This window comes from Morus notabilis, unplaced genomic scaffold (genome assembly GCF_000414095.1).
Source record: "Morus notabilis unplaced genomic scaffold, ASM41409v2 Scaffold703, whole genome shotgun sequence".
NCBI classification, from domain to species: Eukaryota; Viridiplantae; Streptophyta; class Magnoliopsida; order Rosales; family Moraceae; genus Morus; species Morus notabilis.
The window spans coordinates 23,851-32,655 of NW_010366776.1; the positions used below are offsets into that span (position 1 = coordinate 23,851).

Here is an 8,805-nt window from a genome sequence, read left to right on the forward strand (position 1 = left end):
TTGGAGCAGATGCTAGCGGTGTGTGATAGGAAAACGGGAGAAACGATCATGAGATGAAAGTGTTTAATGTTAAACAAGGTTTTTAGTTTTCATTTTTATTGTTTTTTTTAAGATCTTTTTTTTTTAGTTTATTTTACGATATGGATTTTTATAAATGAGTTGAATCTAAAGATCATTTTTCGTTGATGAGGTTTAAAAATTTTTAAAGTTATAATATGTTTTAAAAAAAAAACCTGGGTTTTTCTTTAAGTCATTCAAAGTAAAGTGTTTCAAGTTTAACTATTTTTTTTTTCGCATTCTTTAAGAGGTAAATGTTGAAAAGTTAAGATAACTGTGACGATCCGTGAGGGGTCGTGGCACTATCTCCATCCTACATCGGCCATACTTGATCAGCTTAGAGACCCAGACTATTTGGCATGCACTCTACAATACATGCGTAGGTGGAAGCCTTATCTTGTATAAAGGTAGTTTGTCTCTTTGTAAGATAAGTCAAAAGTAGAATAGAGGTGTCTATCCCTTTATAAAATTATCAAAAAGTTGTTTCGTCTTTTTCTAAGAACTTTCAAAAGTAGAATAGTAATGTTGGATAAGAATCTTATCTTGTAAAAAGTAGTTCGTCATTTTGTAAAAAATGTCAAAAGATTTGCATTATCTTGTCGGATAAGGATCTTATCTTATAAGTTTTGTAACTAAGCTTCAGCTATAAAAGGCGAAGCTCTCATCCTGCTTGAGGCAGAGTTTCTCAAGCAAAGAACATTGTATACACTTCTCAGAAATAATATTCTCTCTACAATGAGTTTTTAAATCACTGTTTTTCTTCTCTGAAATTCTAAGTTTCTTCCTCTGTGTTATAATAGTTCTCCTCCTGAGTAGTATGCTCTGTGCTTGCCTCTAGTAGAGGACCCTGCACATCAGAAAATTTAAATCTAAGATCCTTGCTACGATCTCTATAATCATAAATGGTTAAATATCTGTGATCACTAAAGGCCTAGAGTTATGGTGGACAAGATGGCTATACAGTGATACAGGTCCTTGGTTCTTATTGTTTTTGGAGCTCTCGGCCAGTATTCGTTAATCATTGTCAGAGGTTTTAATATTGAATTTAGAAACCCCATTTGAATAGTTAAATTTTAAATTAAATTGAGCTTTAGGTAGATAAAACATAGGATGTTTAGGACTCATCAATCAGTTGAAAGAACATTTTCATATATCTTCCTAATCTAATTAGCGAACTTACTGACACTGATAATCAAATGAAATTGAAAGGATCTTTTTATGTCGCTGATAAATTATTCCATTTTCATATTGTCTTGTCGCATTATAGGAATTTTTGGTTGTACAATTAAATGTATTAAATGTATAATAGGAATTCACAAATATATTAAATGTACAATTATTTGTTTCAGCTTTACGTTGATCATTTGTTGCTATAGAGTTATGATCTAATTTCCTGTTCCAGTTAATTTGCCTTCATTAGATTCGGAATGATTTTTATATCATTCTTTCACATGTATTTTTACATTTTTCTTCAGATTGGTGCATAAAATGGGGAGCCTTAATACTTAAAGAAAAAGAGGTTGGTATTGTAATTTATCCGACGAGAGAAGAGAACTTTACAATAAGAAACGAAGAGAAGCTTAAGCACAGAAGAAACTATTAGAAAACCAAGATAATGACCAAAGAGAAAGGTGTGTCGTTGCTTTTGCAAGACATGAAGAAGGTGAGAAAGTTTTCAAATTTATGTATGGTTTTTATTTTCTCTTACAGAAATATATTCTTAACTTAGAAACAATATTAAGAATCATATGAAATTTCCTTCAGCTTCAACTTCTACTCAAATAGAGACTTCTACTGTCAATATTAACAATACTTTTGTTTTCATGTCATTTGGTGTTAAATATCATAAGGATTTGTGTAAAGAGAAACAAAGGAATATATACATTTCGAGTTCAAGGCTGGTTATATCATTTTATAAACGAGTTATTACCATCAAATGAACAACCTTCATATCTACAATTGTATTTTTATGACACTGAGCATGAGTTGGAATATCGAATGTGTAATTCAAAGAAGATGAATCCACTTATCCTAAAAAAATTATGGATATGCTAAAAGTGAATCCCTATTGTCGTTTTTTTCGACACTTGAAAGATATACCTGATCTTGAGCACTGTGAAATCCTCATACATTCAGATGCAGGATTAGATCAACGAGTTTACAATGTTCCTTCGGTTTCTCAAGTTGCAGCAATATGGGTAGAGAATGGTTCTTCAGAAAAGCGTCAAGGTCCTCACATTGTCGTTCATGGTCATACAGGCTTTTCACATAAAGTTGAATATTATTTTGGTTGTTACGATCCCCTTCAATATCCTTTATTGTTTCTTTATGGAGAGAATGGATGGCATCGAGGTATTCCGATTGAACAAAAAATCAATGCTCAAACATTGCCTTGAGCAAAACCAAAATATTTCAGATCAAGTAACATCTTCTGCAGATTTTTTACAAAGAGACGCATCAGGTGTTATATTGTGAAATTTAAATTTAGTTCCACGTTTATTTTTAACATCTTTATCTATGACACTTGTTTTTGTCTCGTGCGAAAAAAAAAAAAGAAAAAAAAAAAAAAGATGATGTTTCTTGTCGAGATTACTACTGTTATAAATTGCAGGTTAGATCAACAGAAACATCATTGTTGTTGCACTCAGGTCGCCTTCTACAACAATATGTTGTTGACATGTATGTAAAGTTGGAGACATCAAGATTATACTATTTTCGGAACAACTAACATGATTTTCGAGCTGAATTAAAACAAGGAATTACTGATAGTATAGAAGGTGGTGAAACTCAAGCATCTAAAATTGGACGTCGAATTATTTTACCATCATCATTTATTGGAGGACCCAGAGATATGAGAAAAAGATATATGGATGCCATGGCGTTGGTTCAAAAATTTGGAAAACCAGACATATTTTTAACAGTGACCTGCAATCCTATTTGGCTTAAGCTTAAGCAGAACTTACCACCAAACACTGAAATACAAAATAGACCAGAGTTGATTGCTCGTATTTTTAAATCAAAATTAGAAGAGTTGAAAATTGAATTATTTGAGGAGCAATTATTTGGTCCAGTAACTGCATTTGTTTATGTAATTGAATTCCAAAAAAGAGGCCTTCCACATGCTCATTACTGGATAATTTTTACACCAAAAGGAGAACTCATGCACCTGAAAGTTTTGACAAAATTGTATCAGCTAAGATTCCTAATGAAAATCAAAATTGTCAATTATATAAAATGGTTCTTAAACATATGATGCATGCTCCTTGCGGTGATTTAAATCTAACCAACGTATGTATGCCAAAAAAAGGTACTTGTAGAAACCATTATCCCAAATCATACTGTTCCACAACAACTTATGAAAAAAACTCTTTTTCCAATATGTAAACGTCGAAATGATGGCAACAAAGTGAAAGTCAGAGGAGCTTATTAGACACTCGTTGGGTTGTTCCCTATAATCCATATTTACTTGCAAAGTTTGACTGTCACCTCAATGTAGAAATATAGTCCACAATTAAAGCAGTAAAATATTTGTACAAATATATCTATAAAGGTCATGATCGAGTTGCTTTTAATTTGGCATCTACAAATGACTCAAATATAATTGATGAAATTGAAAACTTCCAATCTGCAAGATGGATTTCTCCCCCAGAAAGTATGTGGAGAATTTATGGTTTTTCTTTAAATGAAATTGATCCAGCTGTTTATTCATTACATTTAGATCTTGAGGATAAACAGTTAATCACCTTCAAGAAAAAAAGATAAGCTTTCTGATGTAGCTAAATTAGATTTATTCACAAGAACAATGCTGACTGACTATTTCAAATTGAATCAATGTAGCGAGACTGCAAACAAAATTATTGTATAAAGAAATCCCTCAATATTTTGTCTGGAATAGGCAACATAAGATGTGGATTCCAAGAAAAAGAGGTAAAGTTATTGGTAAAATTGTGACGGCACATCCTACAGAAGGTGAAAGATATTATTTAAGAGTATTGTTAAATCACATTAAAAGTGCACTTCATTTGATGCTCTTAAAACATTTAATGGCACGAAAGTTGCATCTTTTTGTGAATCAGCTCTTTGACAAGGCTTATTAGATTCAGACAACACTTTAGAAGAACGTTTGGAAGAAGCTTCCACATGTCAAATGCCTTATACTCTTCATCGACTATTTGCAACAATTTTGGTTTATTGTAAACCTACCAATTCTCGAAGCTTATGGAAAAGTTCAGAGCACCAATTTCTGAAGATTTTGCTCGTTCAGGTTTATGCTCAAATGAAATAGAAAAGAAAGTATTAGAACATCTTTGTTTAGTTCTTGAATCAATGAGTAGTGACATCAATGACTACAAATTAGTTGATTATTCAATTAAGCTAAATGAAGATGACTAAGGAATGAGAGAAATAAATGATGAATTGAAAATAGCAGTGCCTGAAGGAGATCTTTTGCTACCAGATTCATTAACTTTTTAGCAGAAACGTGCTGATGATATGATATTAGAGCGAGTCTTTGAACAACTATCTGGAGCTTTTTTCATTGATGGTCGTGGAGGAATTGGAAAAATATATCTGTATAGAGTCATACTCGCTACAGTTAAATCAAAAGGAATTATTGCACTTGCCACGTCATCATCTGGAGTGGCTACATCAGTATTACCTGGTGGTCGTGCTGGACATTCAAGATTTAAAATTCCTGTTAACAATGAAAAAGAAAATTCATGTTCTGTCAGCAAAAAATCAAACTTGGCAAGGTTAATTCAAAATGCAAGGCTAATAACAATTAAATAGTACTCGTAAACCAACAAGTCCATCTCATAATTATAAACTCTAGTGTTATTTCACTAAAAGCCAAAAGTTACACTTTTAATTCATATAGTATATTTACAAAGCTCCGAATAGCTCTTGTCCACGACTAATTATATTAGTGTATCATCCCCATAAGATATCCATAATCGACTTAAGGCCAAATTTTGTTTTACGTTTCCGATTATATTTATCTTATGTTCCATTACCACTCCATTGAAAAACCACTATTCGTACCAATATAAATAATAAACAATTAGATAATATAAATTAGTCTAATGGTCGAGCGCTTGTATTTTTCAATTCACGGATAATGCCATAAGAAGATATCATTGACTCTTTATAGGAGCTATGGATTCTCTGTCTATGAATAATAAATCTACGCACATAAGAGTCATACTCTCAATGTACCAGTACGCGTACATTTACCTAATGTCAGGATGTCTCCCTTTGGTATATCAAATAATACAAGTCAAGCATACGAGTTTATTATTCATCTCAGGATTAAGATGACTACATATAATTCGTCAAAAATGAATTGTTTTGTTCAAACAGAATTATTCATTAAAATAATTCAGCTTTGGTCCGATCTAATATAGATTCCACCACTAGGAACTATTTAATGTCTCTACCCATGCAGTCCCACCTCCGACAACCAAGACAAGCCGTCTCTGTTAAGAAGTAGACAACATAACAATCTTAACATGAATAAAGCGCCCAACTTTATTCACTTAATTGTGGATTATATTATTTAGACTATCATCTTTAGATTCCTATTTTCTGCATGTTCTTCTCATTACATGCACGATTTAAAGACTTAGAACGACGGTTTTAGACTTCCAGTTTGCTTATCATACATTCAACTAATATGAATGGAAAAAGGATAATACAAAGATATATGAAATAAATATATCTTCATTAGTAGTAAAAATGTCTCGAAATACATTATTACATTTATTTCTTAGGACATAAACGCTAACAGATTATGAATCTGAAAGTTCAAGCAATTGAGGTGACTTTCATGAAGTTTTACATTAGAAAATGCTACTAAAAACTTGTAATTGACGTCACTTGACATTCAAAAAGATCTTGTAAAAGTTGTTGCGGTTGAAACCATTTATAGTAACAGAACATTAATGTTATTATGAAAGATATTGGTGAAGAATTGTTTGCTATTCTAATTGATGAATAGCGTGACAGTTCAATTGAAGAGCATATGACTATTTTATTTCATTATGTGAATAAGAATAGGCACGCAATTGAATGTTTTGAAGGGACTGAACATGTTACTAATACCATAACATTATCGCCTAAGACTGCTATTGATAAATTATTTTCAAGACACGGATTAAGTGTATCTAGATTATAAGGCCAAGGCTATGATTGGGTAAGTAATATGTAAGGTGAGATCACTGGGTTCAAGACATTTGTTTTGAAGGAAAATCTAAGTACTTTTTAGTTGCTAGCATACTAAATGTTGTTGGAGTTCATCAAAGTTATGATGGTGTACCACCTCAAGGAATTAATCAAGATTAATTATATTAATTTAAATTTATTAGTGTGTCTAATCTGATATAATAAATTAATCATGTTCATGACATGCTTTCTAATGTTTAAGTTTAAATGTTTATGAGGGATTTAAATATTTTCAATATTTATATTTTCACCCCGGAAGTGTATAGGGGCGCATTTTCTGGTATACTTTCCTAAATATCTTTTGATGTTTATCTTTATCTTTATCTTTATCTTTATCTTTTTTTCTCTTTTATTTTATTTTCTTTTTCCCTTTTTCTCTCACTCTCCCACGTCTCTCTCTCTCTAGACCTCTCACTCTCTCCCTTTCTCTTCTCTCTCAATTTGGCTCAAAAGGGAGCTTTTGACCAAGAAACTTGAACCAAAAAGGAACTTTAAGAAGTTTTCAACAACAAAGGAAGGATTTGTAGTAAGATTTCTGGAAATATTCTCTTGAATCTTGAATTTTTCATTTGAAAAAACTTATTTTCAGTTCGAATTGACTTTTGATGGTTTTGGTGGAAATCATGGTGAGATTTGGAGAAATTTGATTCTTTGGACTTGATTGAGTATTTAGAATCTAGATTTGTTGTTTCCTTTGAAAATATTTCAGAATTGAACTCGAATGTACAAGTTTCGGCTCTGTTTTCTTCGGATCGGCCATGTCGGCTGATCTGTCCAGCTCCCACCAGTCGACCGGTCCCTTCTCCACTGGCCGAGCGGTGGAGATGAACCTCTCTATCACTGGTCGACCGGTACACACATGGTTCGGCCTTATTTTGCCTAAAAATGTTGTTTTGACCCCGAATTTAAAAGAGAACCCAAATTAGCTTCATTTGGGAACGTAAAGTAGATGGATTAGCATCTTTAATCCATATTTTGAGATCAAAATCCTTGGAATAATGATTTGAATCATGAAAGGATTTATGAACTTGGAATTGGATTAAGGCACACTAATCGGAAATCATTGAGTATGATTGAGCTTGACTTATTTTAGGATTAAGGATTGCGTCCTAAAACGTTGTTTTGTGACAATGTTAGTTGAGGAATCGGATTAGAAACTTTGAAGGAAGCGGAGGCTAGGATTCCGAAAGGCTAGCCATAGGTTTGATGTTCAAAATGTAGGATTTCTTGTCTTTTTCTTTGTTAGTCTGTTTTAAGAGTTTTTTTGGCCTATATAAATGTTTTAAAGAAAGGACATGGTTGATAAAGAAAATGTTTTGAAACAATAGATTGATTGTTGCTATTGGAATCATAATGAACTGTTCTAAAGTTTTAATGACCATTTTCTTAAGATAATATATCTTACGAACTGGTAAGCCCGCTGATGGCCTAGATAGGATATGTAGAGTGTATCATCGGGGGCAGAACCCGAAACCTGGACCGGGCCACTACGGTGGTGTTAAGGCTTGTGCATATGGTTGTGTAAGTAATTTATCATAGTTATAAATTACTTGCTAATGCCTATAATACGAAATTTTAAGTTTATAATTCCTTTCAGAAAAAAGATGTTAGGTTCCAGCTGTTGTATTGGAACTGTACATTTCTATTTAATTATTTACTTGTTATAAAGTTTTCTAAAATATCCTACTGGGCTTCTGCTCATGTTTTTCTTTTATTTCTATACATATATTTAACCCCTCCCAGGCGATGCTAGAAGCAGTGCAAAGTAAGTAGCAAACTCTAGTAACCTTAGCTTGTGTGGTTCAAGGGAAGAAGTTGCGCACTCTTCCATCCTTGTAGTAAAATGTAAGAATTATAAATTATTAGATTGTAAACTTTAAACATATCTAGACTGTGGTTGATGTCTGTAAATGTTATTTACATGTTCATGTATGTACAATATTGAATATCCTGTGAGGGAGACCTTGAATGATGCGAGAGGCTCAATTTTGAACTTGTTTTATTAGAAAAGTGTGAAAGTTCCCATCACTTTCTCATATTTTCATTTCATCAAAATGTGGGGCTTGTTTGGAAATCTATTTAATGTTTTACTTTTGACTTTGATTTTCATATTTTCAAATGTTTAATTAATTTCTTAATTATATTTAACTTCTAAATGAGTTTCCACGTCACTAACCCCTCTTTCAGGGCGTGACAGATATTCTTCGAGAAAAACAAATAAAAACAATCAAAGATGGTGAGCATTTAGTGGGCGAGGGATAAATAAAGAAACAACTCATGAACGTCCTGGTTAGACTTGGGGCTCTCATTATGGTACTTTACTCATTTAATTACCATGTTTTCACCTATAACTGAAATTCTTGAAATAATTGCAGATAATGGAACTAGCTCTGAACAAAGATTGGAAGCAAACAATTCATTAAAGTTGATGCTATCATTTGATTATGTATCCAGTTTGCCTTTGATGAGAAGTTTGCTAGGAGTTGCAAATGAATTGTCCAAAGCACTTCAAAGAAAAGATCAATATAT

The 8,805-nt window shown here is 32.4% G+C and overlaps 1 long non-coding RNA gene across 1 annotated transcript; it reads left to right on the top strand.

Annotated features, from left to right (window-relative positions):
* The first annotated feature begins 802 nt into the window (after positions 1-802).
* LOC21412328 lies at positions 803-2,840 on the top strand. The gene is made up of 3 exons (XR_002903344.1): positions 803-1,087; positions 1,533-1,720; positions 2,194-2,840. It is a non-coding gene; the product is annotated as an uncharacterized LOC21412328 (long non-coding RNA).
* The last annotated feature ends 5,965 nt before the right edge of the window (positions 2,841-8,805 follow it).